Source organism: Sinohyriopsis cumingii, chromosome 7, assembly GCF_028554795.1.
Source record: "Sinohyriopsis cumingii isolate HCF-2022 chromosome 7, ASM2855479v2, whole genome shotgun sequence".
NCBI lineage: Eukaryota > Metazoa > Mollusca > Bivalvia > Unionida > Unionidae > Sinohyriopsis > Sinohyriopsis cumingii.
The window spans coordinates 45346598-45358408 of NC_142967.1; positions in this window are offsets into that span (position 1 = coordinate 45346598).

The following is an 11811-nucleotide window of genomic DNA, read 5'->3' on the forward strand; positions in this document are numbered from 1 at the left end:
CCAATCATATTTGACTAGAGTTAGCTTGTAGTTTGCATTTACATCTTTGTTGACCACTCAAAATTTGACTAGCGTTAGTAACTGAATCTAAACTCAACAAAAGTATTATTTCAGTACACCTAACAATACAGTAATAAATACTGCACTTTCAGTAAGTGCCTCGTATTGTCTGGACCGTTGTCACCCTTCCTCTCAATCCAAGCTCTCCTTTCCTTTCACACAATGTATAATAACATAAGTGTTTTGTGTGATACATTTCACACCTAACGTCTGATCAGTGATAAAGATAATCGCAACTCTAATATAACTTTGACTTTCGTAGGTTTCCTGAACTATTCAGAGTGTCAAAAGTTTTAATTAAACCGTGTAGAAAGGGCAATGCAAGATCCTAACAAACCAGGTGAGAAATTTTTTTTGGTGTAAAGTACATAATAGTTTGATGCGCTTCCTAGCCTTAAACTGTTCACTACAATAAATGAATTACATTTATTATGTATGTTTTAGTTTTCTTCTATAAACTTCCGGGATATATATGTAGGTATAACTACCTAAAATATTAATTAAATGCAAATTATTATCCGGAAATGTGAATGTTCTTCTAAACAACAATTTATACATTATGAATAAGAATTTTCATTACAAGGGCGAAGTAAGCTGGTGGTTGCCTAAGTTATCATTTTCTCCTTTCCTAATAGCCATCACTTTGCATCCAAAGAAGAAGTGGGTACGGTGTGTTTCAAATGTCATTTGGTTACACGAGTAAATGGCGAGCTAAGCACAAGTCTTTTGCACAAGTAGTAAGGTGAGCATGTCAACCCGTTGGTACTTCGTCAAGAAAAGTTACGATCATGTATTTCTTTAATTATTTTTTACTGATACAATGACTGTAATAATAAGAATAGGACTTTTGATTTTGTTTTAGACTTTACACAGCAAAAAAAAAAACGAAATAACTTCTGCTGCTGCTGCTACTACTACTACTACTACTGTTGCTACTTGTACTACTACAACTAGGGGCCCCGGGGGACAGAGTGCTCTAAAGTGTCCGAGTGGGTTCGAGTCTCGAGCTCGATCAATCTGGGTATGTAAAAAAGCTGGTCAGTAGTTTCCGGTGGGTGGGTGGTTCTTAGCGGGGCGTTTTTCCCCAGGTTTTCCTCCCCACCAGTTATACTGGACGCCATGTGTCCTGTGCTGCAAAGTGGCGTAAAAGCCACATCAACAAAATCAAAGTATTATTATTATAATTAGTATTATTATTACTATTATTATTATTAGTAGTAGTAGTTTGTAACTATATAGATAAAAACAGAATTTTATTATATATTTGGGTGTTAATGAATACAGATTTGTATGTTCTTTGTTTTAGCCACCATTAATTCTACGAGGAGTTTTGAGACTGATATATGTAAAGGGTCAACAAACAGAATTGTCACAAATGCTTTGTGTCGACAGTTGTTGTTGTTGTGGGGTTTAACGCCATTTTTCAGCACACGATAGGCTATACATGGCGGCCAGTATTAATGGTGGAGGAAGAACCCGGGAAAACCCCGGAAAGAACCACCGACCCACGAGAAGCTACTGGCATGCTTTCTCACATACCCACATTGGCTGAATCCGAGACTTGAACCGGCGCAGACAGAGGTGAGATGGCAGTGATCCGTAACGGAGAGCACTTTAGACCACTCGGCCACATGGGGCCCATTGTATCGACAGAAAAAAATTCGAAATTAAGTATAAAGACACATCTATCATTTCGTGCATTTTCATCTAAATCACCCCTCAAGATCTAGATATTCTCAAATGCAAGAAACAATTTGAAAATTGAACTGCACAAAGAATATCAAGGAAGGATTTTTTTTTTAAATAATTGCAACAATATGCATGTTAAGAACAATAAAACAATAACAAATAAATAAACAGTCTGATGTATTTGCCGGAATATTAGATACTATGTTAAAAATTTCACAATGCAGAAAAATCAATGCAAGTGCTCATTTAATTTGGATGGATGGATGGATGGACGGAACGACGGAGAGACAGACATTCAGACAGATTTTTTTAAAATTTATTTGATTAAAGCATTTATACATGATTCATAGAAGCCTGTTTCAATAGATTGGACAACTGAGTTCGATTATGTATTAGTTTGCTTAACTATTTATTTATTTATTTATTATTTTTTTAAATGTTATTATTTATTTACTTTTTTATTATTTTTAATAAAAAAATATTTATTGCAGCCAATTAGATGCTATTTTCATTAGCTCGAGTTTTAACTATTACACACAGTTCTATTACAAAGTGTACTTGATATTTGCTTATTGGTTTATCGGTAAATTCATTTCTTTATGTTTATAAAAATGAGCTTACATGCTAATCATAAATTGAAAACATTTTCTTTTACTTTTTTAAACCAAATATTTTATTATTAAAATTAATTACAACATGAAAGTGTAATGAAATAATTCAGCAAATGATTGCACGCACCCACACCCCTGCACCATCATCAATATACAAAAGGTCTGTAAGATACAGTTTTCTGCTCTAATGGAATATGTATGACATTTGTTACATTAAGTCGCATGCATCTGTTTTCACTTATATATATATAATTGAGAATAATAAATGTGTACCCTAACTGTTGTGTTTATAATAATGCAGTATTTCACATAACAATGCTAAACATCTCATCGAGCACCATTTGACGATAAATGCAGAAATTCTTAAATACTACTACTACTACTACTACTACTACTACTAATAATAATAATGACAGAAAAACAGACAGACAGACAGGTATCGCATTCTTTAATTACATCTACCCCGTTGCCGTACACATTTCTACGTAGGCGCCGCATGCAGGATCCGACACCTTTGTTGTCATCTGTATCTCGCAAAACATCACACCATATGCGATCATTCTCTCAGTACTTGGTGAAGATGGAGTTCAGGGTACATAAACAGATGATTGACGGACACATTCACGTAAACTCGGACAACATACATGACACTTCAAAAATTATCCAACAAAATGCAAATATAATAGCAAATTAGTGCGATTATTAAACATACATAATTTCGCTTAAGAAAACAGAAAGTCCTTCCGCAAACGTAAATGCAACGGCGTATGTAATATTTATTTACATGTTTTTTCACATCTCATTTCCGTTTCCTTCCTTCGTTTGTTTGCTTTACGCTAAGCAGTACGACTGTTAGTAGTGTGCTTCATTATTTAACAAAGACAAAATAATCAAGGCATATTCAATCTGGGACTTTGTATTTGAATTGCAATCAATATGCGCAGAGATTGACTCTTCTTAAAGGGTGGTTAGGAAGCAAATATATTATTAACGTTATAAAGGTATGAAAATTGACATGAAATTAATATTTTTCAAGCCATCATTTATGGATTTTTTTTGTGGTGCGTACGTTTCACATTTTTTGCTCCCACATTCCAAAAATTTAAATGACCAGTTATTTCACTTAGTGTAAAATAAACCCATTATAGGTGTCGATTACTGTATTCTTCTAATGGTAGTGGTTGTGGTCATCGTCTTTGTCAGTGGAGGCATTGATCGATGATGACAATGATGACACCGTCGCCGACGATGATGACGATGGCGATATCTTTAATTTTTTTCTAAGGTAAAGCAAGATACGAGTTTTAGTGACTATTGCAAAAAGTACCCTAAAATAAATGCACCAACTAAGAAAGCTAAAACCCTTTATGTTCCATAATGCAATTCCAGATTTTAAAAGTCACGGCTATTGATTTTATAAATAAAGACTATTTACGACTCTGGTGAGTATATTTTGCTAGATTCATACAAGTTTTAATATGTCCCCACCCCTCGTGGTTTAACATAAAAACAAACCTAATATAATTTTTATTTAAGATTATTTATTATAATAGTTTTTTAATAAAATGAATCTGATCGACCATAAACCCATGCTATTAAAAACCAATTACTTCATTCGAATTCAGTATGCAGAGCGTTTACTGTAGTCAGGGCAGACAGAGGGGGGCGGGGACAACCGGGGATATATTCCCAGGGACCGGGCACGTAAGGGGGCCCGGGCCGAACATCACTTTTTACTTTTATAAAAGAAAACTTTTGTTTGAACAAAAACTAGGATAGGTCCTAGTGTTTCTTACCCCGGGTCCCGTGATCGCTCTCTTCGGCCCTGACTGTAGTTATCTTTTGATTTGATTAGGTTAAAGAAATATTGGGTGATACTTTAAAATCCTAGTGGCCTGAACACGTTCAATCTGCTTCATTTTAGAGCTAATGAAAGCAGTAGGAACAGCGAGTTAAAATAGAACAGTATATGAAACAAATATCTTATTGAAAACACCGTTGCTATAGAATTAAACAAATGATTCGAAATTGTCACTTACCTTTATCGTGTCCCTTAGTTTGGTATAACCGAAAAACAACTATAACAAAATTTCAATATTCTGTTGGAATTGCCATGACTTTGAACAGGCCTGGAATCATTCATGTACGTTCACGGAATAGATGTACAATGTGCACTGGTCCCCAATCAGACTAATCAATTATTGAATTGTCAAGTTTGTCATAATTTACTCATTACCCTGATTGAAAGTTTTCTTTTCACTTTCCTAGTGTGAACACAGTTCAACCTCACTCACCAATGTCTTTCGTTTCAATGAAATGATGAACAATGTCAACAGAGTATTTGTCGATTTCACTGTCAAAAGATCTTTACTAGACTAATCATACTATAGCGGAACATCAAAGGGCGTATAATTCTATTTTATCCACCTGTACTAACGATTGTATCTAACTGATGGCTTATCAAAACATATTAGTAGCACGAGGATCAGCATGTCACGCTTGAGTGAACTTCTTCACTCCAATTAACATTGGCAGAAGACAGCTTAATCCTTGTAGTGCACACATAACGGGTTAAAAAATAACGTTTAATCCAATTGCATCAATAAAATTATTTATGAAGACATGGCTCTAAAGAGACGATGATGAGTTATAATGTCTAAAAAACAAAAGCACACACATGCCCACGCTGCCACTGTTTCCTGTCCTTCATCATCTTCTCGTTGATATTTATGACACAGATCAAACTTGGAACACTTGTTTTCCCCAAAGCAATGAGTAAACAGTGTCACAGATGTCTGTTAATCCAAGGATAATGCTATTATATAACAGTATGTATTCGTTAAATCACCCATATAGACAGACAGACAGACAGACAGACAGACAGACAGACACACGAAAACAAAATATTAAACCCTTAAATGTGAGAGTTTTTCCTACAAGTCCGAAAGTAAATTTATGTTTCACTTTATTTTTTTAATCTTACTTGCCACTCTGATTTTGTACATTTGAAGGTATTACTATCTGAAGATTCTACTATGGTCAAAGCAAAAACTTACAAAATAAATTATTGAAAGATAATCTAACAAATGCTTTAAACAATGACGTAAATAGAAGATTAGAATTTCCTTTCGCCGACAAAAATTGCCATCTTAGTTTTATACAGAGAAAACATTATGTGACGAAGACTACGATAGGTCCAAGATTTATTTCTTTTGCTTCTGTTTTTCTATTAGTCCAATTTCTCAAAGAAGAAAATGGCACTTACCTCATTCGTATTAAATGATAAGTATACTTTCATTTCGTTAATTTGGATGATCATCGATATATTTGCAAAAACATCTTCTTTTGCCTTTCCCAGTTCGATGAATTACTTATTATTTTAACTTGTCATTAATTACTTAGTACGTCAATTAGTATATATTTTTCCTCAATGTTCAAGTGTGAGCGAAGATCAGTATATCCCCATTAAAGTCGTTCCATGAAACGGTGGAAGTACAAGTAGAGCTGCAAGTTAGCCGACAAAGATCTTAGCAGCACTTAATCTTATCCTGCTGGGAGTCAAAGAAATCATAATTAGATTGTGTCCACCCGTACTAATGACTGCATGTAATTGATTGTTTATCAAAACGTATTAGTAAACACGTGGAGCATGATGTCATGCTCGAGTGGATCTTTCCACTTCGCTGGATATCTGCGTAGGGCAAACTAATCCTTTTAAGACAGGAAAATTACAAGATTTACAACAGTTCTTTAATCCAATTCATAGAATCGCAAAAGGAAGTATGGATATCAGAGACAATAAAAGTGAAAATTTCCAGCAGAATCGTTGCCGTCCAATACAACATTTAAATTCTGAGACGATAAATTATAGTTTGTTTCCTGTCCCCAATGCATATTTTTTGACATTTATAGCTGAAATTAGAAGAGACTTAAAGATGTCTTTTGTTTACAAACGTAATCCCAAAGGTGTCAAAACGCAATAATACTCACATAAATCATTCATATATGAGTTTTTTTCTGGTACAGAAATGTTATTGATGGACATATTTTTCAAGTTTTAAAAATTATGTATTCTTTTTGGGAAAGCTATGCACGAACACCAATGGAATAACTATATATTTCAATTGCAATTTGGGAACATGACAAGGATGTGTTGTTCTACGACCGGATCTTTTTTGTTTTTATTGTCTTTTTCATCGATGAATTAGTTCAAAAATGACGAACTAAGTGTAATAGGGGTAGTTGATCACATACAACTATACTAGAGATTTTCGTCTTTTTGTATGCAGAAGATGTGGCTAATAGTGCTGAAATTGAAAAATAAAATTGCGACAGATGAATTCTGTGTTGAAACAAAAACTGAACTTAATATAGAAAAGCAACACAAAAAAACCCCACAAACATAATAATTGTCTTTCGAAATGGTGACTTTCGGAGAAATTGTAAGCGTTCATATTATAGAGGCAAACCTTCCGAAACAGCGTCAATTGATAAATACTTGGGGATGCTTTATACGTCGAGGCTGAGGATAAACTGGACTAAGACACATTATATTTTAAAAAATATTAAAAAGCGAAACAAAAAGAACGAACATGTTGACATCACAAGCATTGAGAGCAATAGTGTCCATAATTTGTATGCATAGAATATATACCGATATATTTACTAAAGTCTTTGCCATACAATATATCCATTACAAAGGTAAAAATTTGAAATTTATAATGATTTAGGCGATTATTATTGTGTTATTTATGTCAGAGAAATGGCTACCTACATATTGTTTGATACTTATATTAAGTATAATCTTTCAAACTAATCTGTAATTACTTTAAATTTATATAATTATATTAAATAACACTATTTATAACTCGACTACAATTAATTTAAATTTATGTAATTTCATGAAGGATATTGTTTCGAACTCATCTCTAATTACTTTAAATTTATATAATTATGCTAACTAACAAACTTTCTATCTCGACTGCATTTACTTAAAATTTGTATAATTAATTAAGTATAATCTTTCAAACTCGATTGCAATTACCTTAAATTAATAAGATGACTTAAATTTTCAAACAATTCATTTTGTTTTCTTAGTCTAATGAAAGCAATTCTATCATTCACAATTCATATCTCTAAAGGTATGCTTTAGCTTGTTGGCTTGTTTGTCACCCTAAAACAATGTGTCAAACGTAGTTTTTATTCTATTATCTCTCTTTCAATACAGCATCCAAACATATCCACGCCGCATGGTTGGTCTTCCAAACAGCATGGTAATTCAATCACTATCGCTGACAGGTATATCACCCCAATAATGATTTTCTATACCTTCAACTAATTAACCTTTGTAGTTCGCTTCCGTGGCCGCCTACGCGCATGCCATTCGCCCTATCATTTTCTAAATCAAAACTGTTTCTTTTTGTCAGCGTGTAATAAATCTTGTATAACAATATGCAATCGTACGTAAAAATAAATAGGAATCTAATGATAAACACAATACAGATTATGAGAATAAGGAAATTCCTTTAAGTCTATGCAGATATATATAAGCCCTTTTCCACGAAAAAAATAATTTGATGATATAAAAACCCTCAGGTTAGAACTTCTAATAGGATGCGTAATGTTACGGATTAGCAGAATTCTTATGTGCAAAAGTAGTTGTGGTAGAAAGGTTTCTCCATATTATATTATCTTTTCCCCAACAATATGCAGAATTTATTTTTGCCATATAATAATAATAATAATAATAATAATAATGTCGGTTTACTATTTCTCGATTTTATGTTAATTTTTTCTCATTTTTAAATTAATTACATTCAGTGATACTGGTAGTTTTTATATTAAATATTTGAACTGTTCAATTATTATATTCTTGTTTATAGTATTATATTGCGCCTTCAATTTCGGTACAATAACAACTTTAGTTACTCTGACATTTAAAATATATTCATCCGTCTGTGTGCGTATTATGGTACATATCACCAAAAGTAGGAACACTGACACAAATACGTCTTTATTATTGAAATACACACACACACACACACACACACACACACACACACACACACACATACACACACATATATATACATACATACATACATACATACATACATACATACATACATACATACATACATACATACATACATACACACATACATATGTATGTTTGGGTATATGTATATGTAGGATGGATGCATGGATGGATCGGTGTGTATATGTGATAACTGGACTTTTAACGTAGCTTTTACAATTGTTCTGTCATATCGCTACGATGTCTGCAATGTGGCAGTTTATAGTGATGTCTAGCACTTGGGCATCTTGACGCGGATATGTGGCATCATGTCACACCCGCTCACATTATCCTAACACCAGGTCGACCAGTCCTAACACTAACCTCTTAATGCTGAGCACCAAGCGAGGCAGTTGCCAGTACCATTTTTATGGTCTTTGCTATAATTCGGCCGTGGTTTGAAGCCGTGGTCTCCCGTATCAGAGGCGGACACTCTTACAGCTTAGGCCACCGGAGTGGTCTATTGGCATAGTAGGAATCGTCAAAGTGAGATGTTAGTAGAATATTGATTAGTGGAACATACCTAATCATCTCCTTTCTTGTAGGTCTGGTGGCCCTTGCGTATTAACATCCAAAACATAACCATGTACTTGATCTAGATTGGTATTCGTAAATTTCATGCAAAAGCTGACAATCATGGTTGCATTGATTGGATTCTAATTAATTTTAAACTTGGAGACTTGGTGCAATCATGAAATTATTTGTATGAAAAGTCAAAAGAGAATTACATTCATAAGCTCTCCAAAAAGTTTCCAATTTACGTAAACTATGGATAGTGACCAGTTTAACTATGAGTTGTATAAGGTTGCCAACAAGTTAAAAGTCTGTCATTTTTTAAATCAAAACACAAAGACATCGTTAAACGCAACTGAGCGTGTGTGTGTGTGTGATTTTTGGATTTTTTTAACGTAGCGTTAACAATTTGTCAGTCATATTGCTACGATGTCTGCAATGAGGCAGTTTGTGGTGATGTCTAGAACTGGGGCATCATGCTACAGACATGTAGCATGATGTCCCACCCAGTCACGTTATCCTGACACCAGGCCGACCAGTCCTAACATTAACCCCTTAATGCCGAGCGCAAAGCGAGGCACCTGTTAGTACCAGTTTTGTTTCTGTAAATGACAGAGAAAGCGAAATTGGCTCATAATATTCAAATTAAGCCATAAGAAGGTTGATATACGTTCACATTATATAATACTCTCCAGCCCAAGGCGTGCATATTAATAAACTGTCGACGTAACCCATGCAGAAGCTATGATAAGGTCGCTATTCTATAAACGAAATAAGAAATAATTTGCACGTGCATTCAGTGCTACAAATCTAACTGATGGAGAAAAAAAAGGTACGGAAAATAACTACATATAAGTGAGAATTACTCATGGAATCAAGTCATTAGGTAATTATTTAAAACATGATTATGTAGCGTACTTAAAGAAAGAAGTACTTAACGAAAGAAGGAGTGGAAAACATGTTTGAAATATGCAGTGTCCTTTCTTGATTATTTTCTTTATGCTTCAGATGCTTGTAGCAGAGTCGTTTTTATTTGGGCTTGTCCGTCCGTATGTAAGCCAGCCCATTCCGGAAATTTCAATTATAAGGATTATATAGAAATGATACAAGGATGACAAATGAAATATGAGTAGCACCCCACATATACACACACTTACATATTGAATAATACTTGAACCCATGGGCTAATTAAATATCATAAGCACCCAAACATACACACCGTTATCAAATACGACAAGCAACCATACATACACACTTATGAAAAATGACTAGCACCCACAAATAAACACACTTATGAAATATGACTAACATTCACACATACACAAATTAACTTATCATAGAATATGATCCTAAAAGATTTTCAATTTTTTTTTTTTTATTGTGTTCGAGTGTGTACGAATTCTTCCCCCTCCCTGCTCTCGATTCCCACAACTCCTTGTCAGTGTATAGAAGGCATTAGCTACGAGTAATTATTACTTACTGGAACGGTCCAACGAGAAGCTAACTGTGCAATATTTTAAAGGAATTGTCTCGTGTAACACATGCAAACACAGTTAATTGTGTTATTCGCGTACAAATTTGTCACGAATATCTACGCCTTCATATGGCTGCGTCCTATAAAGTAATGTGTTCATATAGAATCAATACCTCAGTAGTCAGTAATGCTAATGTATTCAAGTGGTCTTTGAAAAAAAGAATTTGACTGAGTTATTATTATATAATCCTGATAAAATATCACTCGCGTGATAAATTAAGCGAAGTCGTCTACACTAGTAATCATCAATTTAAATAGTATCCATTGTATGTAAACTCTATACTATTTTTAAAAAGTGATACACACAGCCTTGATTCTGAAGTGCTAGAACTGAAAACAGATCTCCTATAATCAAAGATGCCGCGGTTTCTTTTTATTACAATCGGGATCTATAAAAATATTTGCATATAATCTTTGGCCATTATTATTTATAGCGTGGTAATGACTTGTTTATGCTTGCTCGCACCGCAGCTCTCACATGAAACAATACGGTACACGATGCATCAGTTCCTTGGGAAATATAAGAAATGACGCTTAATGACTTTACGCTGGTATATGTCTGTCCGTCCGCTAATTTGCATATAATTAAACATTCACCCGTTTTGCAACATCAAATTTTAAATAATCTTTTTGCCAGTCTTCACACATATGCCATGCTTCCTTCTTACCTTGCCTCCTTCCTTTAGCCCTCAGTTCATGCATGCATTAAAGGATCCATTCATTCTTCTGTCCATCAATATATTGGTGGGGGGATATCACAAGGTCAGCGGTTTTGAGCGTGAAGTGTTCAGTACAACTGGTAAACAGACAGTTCTATCGTTGGTCTTTTGAAATTATATTTGTTTTACACTAAATGGAACTGTTTTATCAGTGTATCCGGTCTTCCTGAGCAGGGTTTCTTAAAAAAGTTGACATTTATTTCGATGCATTAAGGCACTCAACATTTTGTTGATTAGACAGCATACAAAATGGCCGATGGAAGGTAACTCGTGCGTGGTCGCGTACCTTTACGTGCAACGCATGCATTATATCTCTTGGTGGCTGGCCGCGTAGCAGCACTCGACTTGTGGTTGTAAATGTGTAATTTGAAATTGTTTGGTATGAAGAAAAAAAAGTCAGGGAGCACAGGAAAGCAACAGAAGGAGAAAGAGCAGAGCAGAGAATATCAGGTACATTGCTGGTTGGTTGAGAAATATACGAGACACTATCCCACAGGTCTGAAGGATTTGTGTTGTTGTTCTGTGGTTTAACGCCATTTGTCAGCACAAGATATGCTATACATGGCGGCCAGTATAACTGGTGGAGGAAGAACCCTGGAAAACCCCGGG